The sequence below is a fragment of the Bombus vosnesenskii genome, unplaced genomic scaffold (assembly GCF_011952255.1).
Source record: "Bombus vosnesenskii isolate JDL3184/JDL3185 unplaced genomic scaffold, Bvos_JDL3184-5_v1.1 scf7180000013352, whole genome shotgun sequence".
In the NCBI taxonomy this organism is placed as follows: Eukaryota; Metazoa; Arthropoda; class Insecta; order Hymenoptera; family Apidae; genus Bombus; species Bombus vosnesenskii.
The window spans coordinates 3,702,131-3,720,042 of NW_022882988.1; the positions used below are offsets into that span (position 1 = coordinate 3,702,131).

General features: G+C 42.3%; 1 protein-coding gene across 2 annotated transcripts in view; it reads left to right on the forward strand.

Annotated features, from left to right (window-relative positions):
- LOC117236710 (irregular chiasm C-roughest protein-like) overlaps positions 1–17,912 on the forward strand; it is a 155,996-nt gene that overhangs the window by 29,466 nt on the left and 108,618 nt on the right. The window lies entirely within an intron of this gene.

Consider the following 17,912-nt stretch of genomic DNA (forward strand, 5'->3'; position numbering starts at 1 on the left):
TGGTTCTTACGAAACTTAACCACAGGAAGGGATCATCTGAAAACACTTTAACATCCTCGAAACAGCAGGGTCTTGGAACCCTAGCTTCAACCTCGATACACACAATACCTCAAATTCCCTATATCAGTGCTCAAGGCGCAATCAACCGACAAACGAGGGACTCGGGTCCGGCTGTCTGTCAAGCACGGATCGTAATACCTATCTCCGCCTATATCGCACGCTCGATTAGGCTCACAGTCGGCGTACGATAGTAAATACCCTTGTCGACTTGCCATCAGTTTGCGGAGAGAACTTGGCGCGAGCCGAAGCTTCGCGAGCTTCGAGAACGAAGTTTTCCAGCCTCACCGCGAACGCGTTTAAGCGATAGAACCGACAGCGATACCGCGAGCAACTCGGTAAATACGATAATAGACAATGTCGGCGATGTAAGTTGCACCGCTGTCGAGCTATAAATTTCCCAAAGTTACTGCCAGTTAAGAATTTCTATACGGCCAGCTCCGTGCGTCCTGGATACTCTCGGTTCCGGGACCGTCGATCGTTCTCCCAAACGGGCCTCTCAAAAATGTTCGATCGATGGCAAAAATGAAATAAGCCGCAGCGCTACGCGCCTGAAATTCGTCAGTTCTTGCTTCGCTAATGTGTGCCAATAATAAGCTTCATGTGAAACAAGCCTTTTCAATCCCTTTAACGAACCGTCCTTTCCGGTATATAATTTCACGCGAAATTAATACTTTACTCTTAAAGTCGAAGCTCGGCTTCTTGTTTGTGTAGAGATAGTTCCGTGTCAAATATTGAGACTGGATATTTCCAAATTGGGCATTCTCTTGTGCGATGGAATTTAATATTCTTAGAGAAATTGTATACGTCGCCAGTTACAAGTTACCAGCGCTGATAAATTCTCTTGCGTAAGAGGAGCAAGATAATTTTACAAATTATTATAATATATGAAATACCTATCTACGTTAACAAGTCGTACTTCATCGGATCCTAAAAAGGATGTACAGAAAATAGGAAATTGGTAATTTTCAAACGATATGTAAAAAGATCTGATCGTTGAAAAAAGAAGGTTCGGAAAACGGATACAGCAAAATCGGACATTTTATACGACACTATTTAATACAGGATAGTAAGTTAGATCGTAGATACTATCGATATAAAATTGTGAAATTTTCCACACAGATCTAAGATTTCCAACTGCTCACTTTTCAATTGACCTATTCTATTAGTTACTAAATTAGTGTGCAAGAGGGTCTCCATCGATTTTGGACGATCAAGGGGTCGCTAGAAATCCATGCAAAGCATCAAGAATTAGAACGGGGTTTCTACACGCCACTGTTCTCTCCGATCTGTGCGATGAAGCTAATTGTAAGACAGATCGCGTGATAGTCCCGTTCCCGTGGTTTCCGACGTAGTGTAGTGTTCGGGCTGAAAGGAAGGGCGCGTTTGATCGAGCAACGGGGCCGCTCGCAAATCAGTGAGCGTCCGGGTTAAATGTATGCACGAGACCTGGTAAACTCGTTCCATGCTGGTCCTGTGAATACGTGGCACTTGTTAACCGAAGAGGCCATTTCGGCCGTGGCGCAAAACACGCGTGACCGCTTTTGCAGCCGATGGAATTGCGACAGCAAAGATGACCAATCGCGGAGGATAGGTGGAATGGTCGTTGACCTTGAGGTAGTGGAAGAATTTTGGTCGACCTGTAAACGGGTTTCGAAATAATGAAACGTGTCCTCTCCTCTCTCTCTCCCTCTCGTTCTCTTTCACTCGTTTAGTTACTCTCTCCGTTTCACGATCAGTTGGCTGAAGAGGTACGTGTTGCATCGGCGTAGCCACGGTCAAAGTATAGTCGAAGCTTTGTCGAGGCTTTTGCGGCACTTTTTGCGAGCGGAGCTTTTAATTAAGGCGAGATATCGAGCTTTTCCTTTTGCCTACGGGCTGGTCAGCTTGGCTGTTTCGGTGTTCGATAAATCGAGCACAGGGATAGGCGCCATGGTCTTTCCAACTTCCACCGGGAATTTGTTACTTCAGAGACAACGATAAATTTCAACCCGGCAAAAACAGCACGAGCTTCGTAAATCGCAAAACGATTGGAGAGGCGAGAAACTGAAACGTATCTGCATATGTATACTTGGTGTGTAACAGCGTGTACTCTTGGGACACGTTTCTGCAATTTCGTTTTGCGGGTATTATATATAAAAAGAAAAGAAGTGTGTGCCAGTTGATCGATAAGATCGGAAAGCAGTACGGTTTGTATCTCAACGACGAGCATTAACGGGCACAACGTTATCGATAGATCCATTCGGAATATTCCATGTCGTCGTTTTCTTCTTTTTTTTCTTTCCTCGTTTTATTCGTTTCGTTTGTCATCTCATTCTCGCCTTCTCCCTCTCTCTCTCTCTCGCTCTCTCTCTCTCTCTCTTGCTTTCTCTTCCCCACTCATGGCCTTTGATCGAATCGTTTCGCGGTAAAATTAGCAATGTCCTAGCTTCGTTCTTCTGCTCCTTTTTATTCCATGTCCATCTTTTCAACGAGGTATTCTTTCTCGCTCCGATGGTCCCTTTTTTTCTTCTTGTGCCTTTGTCCGAGTTGGGGACAAAAGGAGAATGTAATTTCTCCAGCTTGCGTTATTTCTACGACCCTCTGGGCACTCGCGTTGAAAAGAGACCACCGATTCTTCTCTCCTCTCTCTTCCACTTTCGCCAACCTCGCTCCTTCTCTCCCGCCATTCACCCGCTCGTTTTTCTCGTTTCCTTCTTTTTTCCTCCACCCTTCCTGCCTTCCCTCCCTTTCTCTCTTCTTTCCTTTTTTCGTCTCTTTTTTTTGTTTTAGTCCTTTTCTCTTTGCAGACGGTTGTTGTTCCCGTCGCTATTACCGTGCTCGTCGTTGTCGATGACAAGATTCACGGAATCACCGGCGTCAAACGCTTCATGCCGCGATGGGCGACTTTTATTTCAGCCCGCCGACAGCTTTGGCTTCGTTCTTGCTTGAAAGAAACCCACCCTCGTTTCCACCTGCGTCCCCTCGTCTCTACCTTCTAACTACCTTCGTATTTAACCGAGACTTGAAATTTGTTTTACTTCTCCACCCTCTAATAGCGACAAGACGGAATCTTAAAAAATACGACGAAATGTCTAGTACGTTGGATTTCGCGAAAAATTACTCCCCCGACTATATGTTTCCCTTGTAAACTTTCAACCTTGTTACTCCAGTAAACAGTTCACCTCGTTTTGAGAAAGGAAAGAAAAGATTGAATTTTTCTTTTTTTGTGTTTTTTATTCACACTTTTGTGGCAATGTCAAATAAGGATAAGGTATCCGAAGAGCGGGACAAGCCAAGCACAGACGTGTACGAATCGTCTTTCGCAATGAAGAGACGATTGGAATGCGTTGAAAGCTTGAAAATGCGAGGTTCTTGCTTTCTTCGTGACAAATTTTTCTCGATTGTATCAACATTTAAATGTAGGTAGCCTGTTACGTTAAAATCTGTCGAGTTTATAAATTGTCGCATTTGATTTGTTAAGTTAAGTTTCAATATTTTATATTTCAATTATATCGGTTTGTCAATTATATCATATACTATTATGTATATTAAATGAATATTAAATGTCAGGCAGCGATCAACGAACGATCTTCATCGATATTTTGAAGGATATCATAGACAAATTTTTATCTTCGCATAAATACTTTCGATAAATATGAAATAAAATTTTTGTTCGTCGTATTACTTCGTATTTCACTTCTATCATATTTTTACTGTATCGCTCAATTTCAAAAATCTGTAGCACACATTTTCAATGATAAATAAATAATTATTATATTAAATTCAGTGTTAACATAGTATGTAAATTATCCGACCAAATGCATACATAAAATACATATCAAATACATTTTTATGTAATAAAAACAATGCGCGTCTTGTTAAACGTAGTGTACTCTCGAATAAATAATTATACTTTCAATGCCGAAAGTGTTAAAATCGTTTATCGAAAGCAACGATTTTCTGGACACGAACTTTTAGTTTCTTAAATGTAGTTACTTTCATTTCCAGCTAAGTGTTTCATTATCTCAGCGATTGTAGAAATTATGAAACTCTGTGTTCAAGCTTGACCGATCATGCAGGACGTGACTACATGGTGAGCGGACAAACCGTTATACTGAGACTATTTACGAGATTAATCGAGTTTGGAAACGAGCTAACGGTGATGCAATCATCTTTTTTTTTTTTTTTTTTATCTATACACCTTTCTTAGCTCGAACCGAATATCTTAATATTTTATTGAAAATAAAAGGAACAACGTGGGCCGTGTTGAAAAATGACGGAGAATAGAGTTTGATACCGGTCGTTGCTGTCTCGTCAGGTTCCCTCCACGGCCTTCGTAATATATTTTACTTGGTCTCGTTTTATTTCGTCCCCGTCATCGATCAAGACACTCTCCAAGGCTCGAGATGGAACGAAAAGCCTCCTGGCGAAAGAGTAAACCTCTTGCACCGAGAAGTAAATCGAGCAGGGAGAATAAATTTCCGCAATTTGCGCGGTATGATCACCGTGCCACGTGATTCATTAATCATCACGAAGCATTCGAATTCGGATTTACCAATAACACCATCCATCTTGACAAATCCTATCTCTCTTAAAACTACTTAATCAGAACGGCTATTGGTACACGTTGGTTACTTTCAAGCAACTGCCATATTTCCCATATAGATCCAAGTTAATTCTCGAAATCATCAGTAATATCATCCATCTTGAGAAATTCTCTTTTCGTAAAGCTTCTTTAGTAAAGCGGTTCCCAACACATGTTGACCATTTTCTAAAAACAAGTTCTTCTTTCATCGTCATCTATCACGAGAAAATTTTTCTTTTCAATTCTTCAACCTCCTTAACCAAAAGTATTGCCAACACGCTTTGATTATTTCAGAGAAAAAAATGATCATTTCTCTAGGAGCAAAATTTCATTCTTAGATTCATCGATGAAACTATCCGTCTCAACATATTCTTTTCTTCCAAACCTTCTTAATCAAAACGTTCACAATAGGCGTTGGTTGTCCTCGAGAAACAACCACCTTCCCATCTGGATCGAAGTTAATTCTCGAAATCACATCGTTCAAAGGATTTCCACCTTTTTACCAGGACGCTGGTGGACGTCTGGCATCCGGTTCCGAGTCCCCTGTAACCGGCTGCCCGTAATCTTGATGGTCACCGGTCTGATCGACCGCCCGCGGCTAGAACGAAGCTAGAACAGAGGGAAGTCAAAGAGAGGGTGATCTTCTAACGAAGGGAATCGATCTTCGGACGACGTGTCCCGTCGATCCTTCGTCAGCCACCCATCCAACGTTTCCTGTTCTCGCGTTTACCCTTCGTGCGGCGTCAGGTCGCTTATAAAAGTGGCGCAGCATCTGCTGGAGGACTTGAGGGACGACTACAGTTCCTACGACCAGCTGTACGCTTTTCCGTCTTTAATAGACGTCGTAAAACATTTTACAACGGCCTTCCTGGGAACCGACTTTTCCACCATACGAAAGCATCATCGCACCGAGCTGTCTGTTTTTTTTCCATCCACGAGGACCACCGACAGCTTCAGAGAAGATACGACAAGGATTATCCCGCTCTATCGATGGAAATATGGCTGTCACGTATGGACGACTCTTTCACGACTCACGTACTTGTAATTCGAAAGGTTACGGTTACGGTATTTGTCAGCTATCGGGATTCAGTTGCAGTACGATCGTAAAGCTTGCTGCGAGATGGTGAAAACCGTTGAAAATATTTCCCAGAGATATAGGGACTAGAGATGTAATCGGTGACCGACAGTGGATTTCACTGGGGGCTGGCGATTTCTATCTCGTTTAACGCTAGAACTACCAAATCCCTCAAAATGGCGAATATCAATTATTACTAAGGGTGTGCACATATAGATTCCGGGCGAATTAGAGCCACAAAGTTAAGGGTAACTACAACATCATGTCATGAATGACAAATTGTGCTTAGTTGGCCAACTTGATACTAAATACGAAATGATAGTAACTAATTTATTACTATACCATGTTTCGGTGCTAAACCTGTCACAGAGTTCCTTTCAGCGTAGGATATTCCAATACTCTCATTGCCAAGCAATTTACTCAACTTAAGTGCTATTAGAAATGTCTACAGCTTGTTCAGATCATTTGTATACTAAAACTCCAGACCATTGTATTACCTGGTTTGAAAGGAAAGAAATTCAACAGGTTTGATAAAATAGTAGGGAAGTAAATCACTTAATACGGTAGAGCGTATTGTATTGCGTGGAACATGTTAGAAAGAGTATAAACTTTAATCTCAGTGCTAGAGAAGAGAATGTAAATTATTAACACGTATGTATATAACACCTTAGATTAATAATAAACTTGGTTAATAGAATTCTCAATTTTGCAAAAAAAAAAACCTAAGAAATGTTGAAAATACAGACAGCGTCAATACTTATTCTCATTCAAATGAAATTTATTTGTAGCATAACATTTTCATTAATTACAATCGTCTACGTACAATATACTTACTCGGGTACGTATCAGAGATCGGTAGTTTTTAGTTTTGCTAACAACAGAACTACTTTCCTTTTTATTCCCGCAATTGAATAGTAGCAACAGAAAGTCGTCACTTCGTTTTCATTCGCCTTCATCCAGCCATGGCGTTGTCCCGCGTAGAAAATAAATGTCATCAGCCGTACTCCTCGTCCGTTTGTAACGTGATTACGCGCAAGGTTCCTCTTAATCCTCCATAGACCGCGGTGCCGTTGATCAAACTGGCCGGACAGTTTTTAATTCGTCGACTCGCCGCGGCCTGTGCGTCGAATACGGCGCACGAACGAAACCAAATTACCGCGTGGGTAATGAACGCGAAATTATGGCAATCCGATGTCGGTAATTCAGCCTCGCAGTCACCGTGTGCGTAGAGAGAGGCCTCTCCGAATCGTGCACGCGTGAAAGACCATCCCCGTAATTGACATGTTCAAAGCGTCCCGACTCGAACGCATAGAAGTCGTCCGATAATTGAAGAAATTACGCCGCGTTTTTTCGCTGTCTCATACCATCGCAATCATCCCCTCTGTTATTACGAACTTAGCTCGCTTAACTGCGAACGATATTTGTTCAGCGGCACGGCGCGACCGTGAGTCGTGACCAATTTGTGCGAACGAATCGATTGGTCGTGCAGGATCGTTGCTCAATGAGGATTAAGAAGCAACGGAAGCGCAAAATTGCCACGAATCGTGGCCAAGATAAGGCCGTGATGGCGTGTCGAGCATTCGTTGAGAATGCCAGGCTCGATCATTGCGGCTTGACCACAACGAACGGGGCAACGCGTTCAGGACGAGGCACTAGATTCCAGAGTTATGCGCTGGCTATTCGAAACGATGGATCGAGCAAGGGGAAAAAGAATCAGGTCGATCGGATTGCTGGAATCGAGGATTCCCTGCTCTGCATCTTTCGACTGCTCTAACGATCCAGTTGCGAATATTGGGTTGGTTGAAACATTCCTTCTTATCGAAAAGAGAACATTCCTGCGCGATACGACTACTGTTGGAATAAACTCGACAATTTCATAAGCTTAAATTGTAGCTAACGGTTAATATGACGATATTACTCGCTAAATTTAATGTAGATATGTTATGTATGTAGAATTAAATGGTTTGCTAGAAGAAATGGAGAAATTAAAGTAGAGGATGATAAACCAATGCAATTTAAAATTCGTAATCTACGTAAAATAGCGAAATCTTTATAGAAATAAAAGATATTGCATGATTTTTTAAGCGAAAGTGTGCATGTGCATGTATATAGATACCCTTTTTCTTGAAATTAGAAAGCTTCAACAAAAGGAAATCCACTTATCGATCGCTTGATATTTAATTATAGAATAAATCGGCAAAGAGGAAGAAAGTAATTACGATATCGTGGACTGATGGTTCTCTAAAATGTACGTTATAAACAACCGCGACGGCTTTTGTTTTAATTAGACGAAATAAAGAATGATAGATAACTGAATGACAGTGGCAATAAAGTGCAGACTGGCGACCGAATGAAATAACGTTGAATAACCATAGGCCAGGGGATGAACTAGGAATTACGCGGTGATTTGAGTGAGTTACATGCTGTATCGGCGCGACCGTATGAAAAATTAGTCCGTGGTCGACATTGAATTTTCAACAGCCGACTGAACTAATCGATCACTCGTTTGTATGACACGCGATACATATCTCAATGTTTATATATATGTATTTTATTAGCTCTCCCGTGAAACTAATTATCAAGGCCACCTTATACAATTGAGCTACTGTCATTAGCGAAGTTTTATAAATCACAAGCTATAAATTATCATTATTAATTACTTTCGCATAAAATCAACAAGTTTGATAATAAATAACGTGAAATTTCACAAGTAAATTTTACAAATTATACCGAGTTATCTGATTATCGTATTCGATGAAAAATCATAAATTCGTCGGAAGAGAGGTTCATAATCTACACAAGCTGATGAAAATATTCGAACATTTGTAGAAATTTATTCTGAATATGGTGTTCGTGCTATATCAACCAGTTTATATGAAATATAGTTTATGTGATATAATTATCACATCGATAAAGTTTGAAACAAACCCGAAAATGTATACTTACTGAAATCACAAGATATTTATTGCGAACATACAGTTGACAAAGGTTAGAAGATTATTTAAACAATGAATGAATCATTATAGCAAGAATACTATGTACTAGAATACTATGTTTATACTACGTACTAATTTTCTAATAAGTGTGTGTTTACGATAAACACCTTGTAACTTATATACACATTTCGAGATTGGCTTCAAATTTTACTATAGCTATGGCAGTCATACACATATTCATAAAAATTGTTTATAAGTGTTCGAATGCTATACTATATAAGTGTTCACGAATCACTGCGCATATATGTCACGTATTATTGTCACATATTATTGTATAATATTAACATGTTTATGTTAATTACGTTTGCATTAATCGCATTTAAATACATTAATCGCATTTACGTTAATCACATTAATTGACATTGTATTATTAGTGAATAAATCATCATACGCGAGGGGCGAGAATATACCATTACAACTACAATCCAATTTCGCAGCGAAGATTGGTCGTAGTAGAGCCCGCGCAGTCAAAGTAGAAGTAGAAGTTACTAGGTCAGACAGCGCGCTACAGGAGCTTCCTTCTCACTAATAAAACGTGTATTACGACGTTGAAACGCGGGGTAATATTAAACATGGACCGCCAACGTTGCCCTCGCCAGCAAATACGCTGTCTCTCTCCCGAAACAACTCTTGTAGCCCAACTAGAAAGTTACTTCCCGAACAGGGCAGCGCCTCCGTTTTCGCAGACGTTAAATGTTAATCCGACAAATCCACAGAACTCGTTTGTTTCACCGTGTCGATTCGTCGAAGAAACTTTACCCGCCGAGGCAAGTTAAACATTGCCTCGCTAAGAAAACCTTTGACGAAGGATGAGAATAAAGAAAGAAGGCAGAGGAATAACGCGCTATTCTGCTTCTTCCCGCTTGACCACGAGCGTATAAACCGTGCCACGGTTTCGCGTCCACCTTCACGCTTCCTTGGGCATCGAAGCAAACGAACGCTCTCGTATATCGCGAAGTTCACTAGACTTCGGCCCGTAAAAAGAAGAATCGAATGGTTTCGCTTCGAACTGGTGGAAACTACCCCCGGTTAAAGAGAAGAAAAAAAGGGAAAAGATGGGTGCGCCGAACGATACTCGTGGCGCCATGTGTAGAATCGAATTAACACCGGTTAACGTAGTTACAATTACTATGTCGATCTGACGGTAATTCATTGGAACTAGCCCGGCTGTTGCGGCACGTTTACGAGAATGTCGAATATCGAGAACAGCGTCGAAGACAGACGGTTGTCATGAATGGCGGCGGTAATGACGATAATTCATCGCGTTCTATGTCACGCTTATGAAAAGCTGGAATATCGAGAGAGAGAGAGAGAGAGAGAGAGAGCGTGCTTGTCTAGTCGTCGCGGCTGTGTAACGCGTGGCAGACTTCATGCAGAGAAAGGGATGAGGGAATGAGGATGTAGAGAAGGAGAGGCAGCGGAATAGAAGGGACAGAGAGGAATTGGAACAGGGAGAGAAAGAGAGAGAGAAACGGGGAGCCATCGACTCAGTCCGGCGTAACGAAATATCCAAGTCCCGAGGGCGAAATAAAAGCAAGATCGTTTCCTCGATGGGATACGATCGGAGGAGGAAAAGAAGCGCGGGAACGAACGGAAAAACCGGCATTTGGAAATCGATACTTCCGATGTCGTTCAGAGACCGATGCCTTTGAACCAACTTATTTCCTTCGTTGGTTCTTGCGGTGAAAATTCCCTCCCATTGTACGCTCCCATAATTGGCTACTTCCGTGCGTCGCTGTACCCACTCTGGGTTTGCCAAAAACTCGTCGAATCGAAAAACCAATGAACTTGCTCTTGTCTCAACGCCATCTGTATCTTTCTATGCACAACTCTGCGAAACTTCTCCGCTGATTTCTCCGATCCTTTCCCTCTCTCTCTCTCTCTCTCTCTCTCTCCCTCTCCCTCTGATCCTTTCCCTGACGTTGCTTAGTTTCACTCTTCTTCCATTTCTTAGGATTTTTCCATGAACGATGTTAATTCATTTTTGAAATAATATTTCGAAATACCGTAACAGGAAAGTCAGATGGCATTAAAGCATCGAAAGCCAACAGTGTATTCTCTGAAAACTGTATACACTGGCGGACCGTACAGATTTAAGTGATTGCCATCGGGAGAGTTCCGACAACAACACCCCGATCGATCGTGATCCATCTCTTTTATTGTCATCTCGACCGATCTCTCTCTGAAATGCTCTCGTCTGCTGCCAGAGTCAAACGATACTTAGCTATCGTTGGCGTTGATCCGTTCGTGGCAGACGGCTTCGAAGCGACAGGTGCTGAAATTTTTGACCTTCGGCTTATTCACGTGCCACCTGTTCAAGGTTCGTTTGCTATACGTTTTTCGACCTTGCATGTCCTTGGCGAAGTTGTTCCACTGGTTTTTCGACGTAGCGACAACCTTCTCCGTATCGAACGCTATACATACACACACACACACGCTTCCTACTCTACGAACAGGCCTTCGATACAATTTACCAAGTTTAGGTATCCTGTGATAATAATCATCGACCATCCAACAATAAGTACTTATATGTTATTTTCTTTTTCAACGAGAACCAATTTCATTTTCAATTAAAGAAATTATCTTTGTTGAATCTTTCCAAGCTTATTGACCGAGAACAGTACTCGACCGAGTTTCAATTTCAGCCTCTACACACTGCTCTCATTTCACTCGATTCGCTCGAACACAATACTTCTTCTTTGGTGTATTCTACGAATTCGTGGTCACGTATCGTTTAACGCCTCCTGGATCGTAGATCGCACGGCCGTACGTACGTGCAGTCGTCGTCCGTTACGATCGATACACAGCCCGTCTCTTTATAATACACAACATTCGATTTATGCACTGCTCGCGCTGCTTAGGTATATCGTTCGATAACATTGTCGGTGAATATCTAATTCGGCCGATGTTGTAGCTCGTTCGTTTCCATTGCGTTTCGGCCGCGACGACGCCTCTGTTCGAGCTTTGTATTCGTGGAATATCGCATTTTGACTGTTCGTGCAACACAATTCGTGATAGCAATTATGCAGCCATACAAAGACCAATATACGTATACGTATATACGTATATACGTGTAATCGTAGTACAACCGGACAAGAAATGTTTCCTTGTGGAAAAATATACACGTCGAAAATATACAGTGAGGTTTTTCCAATGGAAGGAGGCTTGGTTTTTGAACAAATATTTTGTCTATTTTAAAAATTTGCTCCGTCCAGTTGTCAGTAATTGTAAGTTTCGCTGAATTTCTGTTTCTACTCGTGTTTGTATTTCTAGGCACGGACAACATCATTTTATCTGCTTTTTTGTCCTTGCTACTATCATACTTCTCGTCGATCTGTACTACAAGTTCCTTTTATAGTATTCAATCCGAATAATTTCATGAATAAGAATAAGGCTGTCGCTTCTCGAAATTCATTTAGTTAATGTAAAAACTATCTCGAACAAAATGTTGTCTTTGTAGCGTATAATTTGCATTTTTAATTCTCCGAAAACAAAAGCTTTTGCTATTTTCTCTATTACGGTTCTCTGACATTCTCATTATCTCTAAAATATTCTCTTGATTTCATGAAACTCCATAAACAGAAGTCCGGCAAATCGGATTGGCACACGTGTACCCGGCAAATTTTCGCAGTAGCTTTCCCCGGAAACAAAGCTTCATATGGAGAAGCTTCATTGTACATTTTCTGCGTATTTCTTCGCGAGGAACCACTCCTGAACCAATTATACCGCTAATATTTTATATCTGCAATATTAATTGTACTACGAACATTACGTGGTAGATCGCGTTTCAACATCACCGATAGGCTTTCGCAAAAGATCGGAGGAAAATTCGTGTCCTCGACGATGCTCGACGGTGCTCGCCGCGGCTCGAGTGGTTCGACCTCTCAAGCTGATTTAATGAGGAGAGTGGCTGAGGACAAGAGGCGGTTTTCGGTCGCGTTGCGCTTTCCTCGCAGCTTTTGCTAAAGCGTCTCGACGATGCCGTGGAAAATCAAGAAAATCCAACCAATCCTGGTACGCCGCGACGCTTTGTAATTTCTTCTATTTTTCTTCCTCTTTCCTCCGGCTGATATTCCAGAAAAATATTCGTAGAGTCAGAATGCATGCCAAGGGTAAAAATTCCAAGAGGGTAGGGTGTGTGGGCGATGACAAGATCTGGATGTCTCCAGGACATGACATTCGTCGGTATAACCGAGCGACGCCTACCAACTGGGCTAACGGAATAATCGGGCATATTTGACAGGTTAATCCAATGGATAATGAGGACAAAAGTTGAGAAAGACTTTCGGTGTCCGTTAAGCTCGACGTTAGACGAATAATTCAGCGTGGCGGCCTGTCGGCTTTCGTTATTGGCATGGCAGTAACCCCGTAATGGATTCTTACTTAATAATGAGGATCGACGCGACGCTTCCACTTCTTTCGACCGTGTCTGGTTATCAATTCTGTCGAACAACTTCTGCGCGATAAGTTTCCTCTGCATACCCTCTTTGCCGAAGATTCTCGATTTATTTGACAGAGAAAAACACACAGAAGGATAGAGGGAGAGAGAGGAGGAGGGGGAAGGGGTAGAGACGGAGAGCGAACAAAGAAGAGAAAAGAGGTTTCCTAGGGTCGTAGAAGCTAAAGACCTTTTCACTGTTCCTCGTAAAAAAAAAAAAAGAAAGAAAGAAAGAGGGGAAAAAAAAGATCGTAGGAGGCGGTGGATAAAGAAGGGTCGCTCGCGTTTTACAGTCGATGAGGGTGCGTGCCGGTGCAGCGTAATCCGGTCTGATAAAATTTATCGCCCGACGGGAGTTTCGTAAAAACAAATCGAAAGAAGGCCGATTAAAAGAGTTATCGGCGCACGTACGAAAGTCCTGTGACGCGACAAAATTTGCGTTTGCGTTTTCACGTTTATTTATCGAAGGAGCGCCAAAGGAAAACTGAAAGAACCGCGTTGCGGTCGGAGAACGCCGGACAATTACCCCGGGAATGTTTTAATTGAAAGGAAATAATCCCGAGCACCGTTTTTGTCCGCGGTCGCTCCCCCGGCAAACGACCTGTTCTCACGCTGCATAGAGACACATGGGATCTCTATTTAGATTGAGACGCCTTGTCCCGTCGCGCGCCTCCGTGTTTAACCGTGCATCCACTGGCGTCGACACCAATGAAGAACGAGAGAGACAGAGCGCATTTACCGGGGTCGCTTTTAATTCGAATGTCGCGGCGTCGGTCGCGCGAGCCTCAAAGCCGCGAGCGGTCCAGAGGTCGTAATGGGTTGCGCGGTACAAGAAAATGCGCAGGATACAAATTGCTTTTGTACTACTATGTGCCCCGGTGAATGAAGAAGAGAGAGAGAGAGAGAGAAAGAGAGAAGCTCGTAGTACAAGGAGGAAGAAGAAGGGACGAACTTAGCCAGTGTCTTCCAAAAAACGCTTTTAATTCGACGTCTCTCGCGAAACGCGTTCGTCGCGGTTCTGTTCATCGTTGGACGTGGTTATTTTTCGTGTTGAACAACGTTTTAACAGGACGGTCTTTACATCGTGGTAAAAAGCTTCGCAGGGAGACTTGAAAGCGGTTGTTCTTCGTGTCCTCTGGAGATTTTCCTCGTCCTACAGAAACAGTGACGAAGAAAGTGGGAGGAAAAGGAGAACGAGAGAAAAGGTCCGCCGTATAATTTCACCCGCGTCTTCTTGTTGCAATTTTTATTCGAGTAATTAAAAAAATTCGGAGCAGAATAAAGGCGAGTCTCTTAACCACGGTGCGGCGCAAGAGCACAGTTTGCCGCGAGTTATTTTATCGCGAAAGCTGGACGACGAGCCTTGGCCAGAGTGTGCAGGAAGAGGGAGAGTACATCATCGTATTTCGTGGCGAACCAACCCTCGAGAATCGATACTCCACGCCGCTTTACGCCTATGTGCTTCGCGATTTCTGCCCGCTGCCAGCGCGTCTGGCCAAAAATACGCTCGTTCACGCGGTTGTTGATCCTGCAGACAGACGCGCGAGGATCGTGTAATCTCGTGTGCGTGCGCCCGGCTGTGGTAAACACGTACGTGTAAGGTTTCCGTTACTTGGAGTCGAGTGGCGCTCGCGCTGTGCAAAAACCAAGCGAGATTTGAGATTTTCTAGAGTCCTTCAACGAAATTACGTTTGAGGGCTAGCAGCTGCCGCGTACGCGCGCGATAATTGAAGAATTCTACGTCCGCCAACTTCTATAGTCTTTTAGTCTTGACGCGAAATTCGCTGGGTCGATGCATTCTACCGATCGCTCGATCGCAGTTTAGCTTCCGTGAAAAACGTTGAAAGCCGACCAGCAGTTTTGTTCGCTTTGTTTTCGTTATTTGATTTCATGCAGATTCGTGTATTCGTTCGTATTTACTCCTGTCAACGATAAAACGTTGTATTATACATTGCGTAAATTGGATCGATAAAAGTCTACAACCGGACTATTTAATTTTTCCTCCTTTTATCAATCTACTTTTAGCAGTTGAAATCTTACGAAAGTTACATGCTCGCCGTGCTTTATGACTGTTAGATCGTAGTTCGTTGCATTTATGACTGATTCTTTCTTTATAGAGTTTGCAACGTTGGTTGTATCACGGCTCATTCGTCACGGCACGGTATTCGTGGTATTTTCATTTATTCGCCTCTTTCTTTCGCTTATTGATTTATATTTGCCATGTGAGCGACTGTATAGCCTAATGAAGTTCACGTCGTTCCTGTATTCGTCGTAGTTTTCATCAAATATTGGTCTTGTCTCGAACACAATAAAATATGCTCGCTTGATTTTCAGGCGCATAGTTATCAGCCGCAAATATCGGCAACTCAAATATTCTACGATTCATTAAAAGTTCCTGAAATTGACATGATGGGTTAGTCAGAAAATGACAAAGCTGCCGATCTCAGTTCGTTATTAACTATATGGTTTTGTAGAGTATTTATATTTGATATTTGCAGCGTATTCATCGCGTGACTCTCTAACTACGCGGAAACAAAAAAAAGAATGATTCGAGTAAATGTTATTCAGCTCGATAAGAGCAACTCAAATAACAGAAAATTAATTTCCGTTTCCATCAAAAAGAGGAAAGAAAGGTTCTTTCTTTATCTCGCTAGCGGCCGTATTTAAAAAAAGTTTATTGCACTCTAAAAGAATAGCCCTCCTACTCGTTTAATTTAACTCGGCGACAGTGAAATAAGGATATGACATATCTCCAACGCTTCTAAAAATAGTATTATACGTACCTTCTTACTAGACATTTTCAGTGCTGATAATTTTTAGTATCTTTCTTTTATACCATGTCCTTTTATTTCAACAAGTGTGTGCTATGATACAGTCGAGGTTACAAATATAATTTATCGAATCACAGCTCCGATAGAACTTACTAACTTCAAACTTTTCCATCTTCTCGACACACTGTTATTTAACCCATTAAGAAGCAATCAATATTTTTTCATAACGTTATAAATACTTCGATCTTTTTTAATTTCATACAAATTGTCAAATCTAAGCGAAAGATGACGAAGAAAATATTAAACGAATCCTTGGAATTCCAAAAGTGGAATTTCACAATGTAAATTAATTGAAAATAAGCTACAAGTGAAATGCATTTACGCAACGTTGGCTCTTCCTGGCTATCTGCAGTAATTTGATAATTGTTTAACATAATCGTCCAATCCATCCTGTATACATTGAACTTAACGAAGATAAAGATACGCGATTTCCTGTTTTTCACCTTTCGAAATTGTGCTTCCACTTTAAGATCTATATTCGCGGAGGAAACGAGCAAGCGACTGCCCGAACCGCTTCTTGTTGCTGGTCGAAACGTGGCCTCCCCGTCCTTGGCGTTTCATTTTCCGTTCCGGGAACGGCAGATCTTGAATCAGGATTAAATTGACCCGAATTGGCTGCGCCGTGGCTGCGTCTCGCGTTGGGCGCGATCGACGAGGTTCTTCTTTCTGGCGGGACGACGACTCGGTCGAAGTAGCTGTTCTCGGAGGAAGGAAAAAGGGCCCCGGAGCAAAGCCCCTATAATCCGTTTACGGAAGCGCTGGCGAGAGGATAGGCTGGCCTGGGTGGGGCACCAAGAAGAAAGCTAATAATCGTGCACTTTTCATCCAGCAACTCGCTGCGCTTGCAAAACGTCATCTTTGTCCCTCTTTCCCTCTCTCTTTCTCTTTCACTCTCACTATCTCTTTCTCTGTCCCACACACACATACACACACACTCTCTCTCTACGTTATTCCTCTTCTTCCTCTCGTCTCTTTTGTTCTATTTTGCGCTTACTCTTCTTAGCTCCTTTCCCATTCCTTTCGTTGGCCCGCCTTTATCCTATGGCTGTCTCTTCCGTTAGGGTGACTCTGGTTTATATTTGGAACGCCACTCAGGGCGACAGACCTTTCGTCGGTCCCTTTTAACGCAGAATTGACTTACACCCGCGCATAGTAGACAGAAATTACTGGGAATTATTAAGCGTAAACTGATTCTGCGGGAAATTCGAGTCACGGTGGAAACGGGGGAAAAAGTTGCATCGCAGGGTTGGGAGAAAATTGGGGAAGCGAGGCTAACGAAGATCGGCTTGAACTTCGTTCCGTGTTACCGGGACAGGTAAGTCGATAGTTTCTCAGGCAACGAACGACGGAGTAAAACGGTCGAAGGTAGAAAAAGGTGGAAAATTCAGTCGCGTGGAAGTCGACGGCGACAACCTAGTTAGTATGATTCGTGTTACGAAAGCGCAGGAGGGTTAGCTTCTGATTCGCGAACCGCGATACGCGATCTCATCGATAATACATTTACGACACATCACGCTAGAAAACGAACACACATACACCTGCTGATAAACATTCGATGGATCCGTCGATTGCTGATTATAACAAGGCTCAACGTAGAATATGCAATAATGTGATTAGTCGAGGGTACTACACGTTATTATTCCGATGGTAAATGAAACTGGACTCTCAAGCTTATCGATGACGTGCATGTTTTACAGATTCGACCGTAACTGTTTCTTTTACGTGCGATCGATCGTAAATTTTATAAACAGCTGCCATCCGCAGTTGCATTTGTAGTAGGGAAAAAAGAGAAATTCTACGGTTTTGCTTTTTAGTTCCATTTGTAGAGTTATCGAAAAGTGGGCTATGGTTACGTTTTTAGCGCTAGAAATATCAGAGTGATCAAAATGATCAATTCGTATCTTTCCATGAAAATTTTACAGATTTACAATCACGCGATCTGAACGAT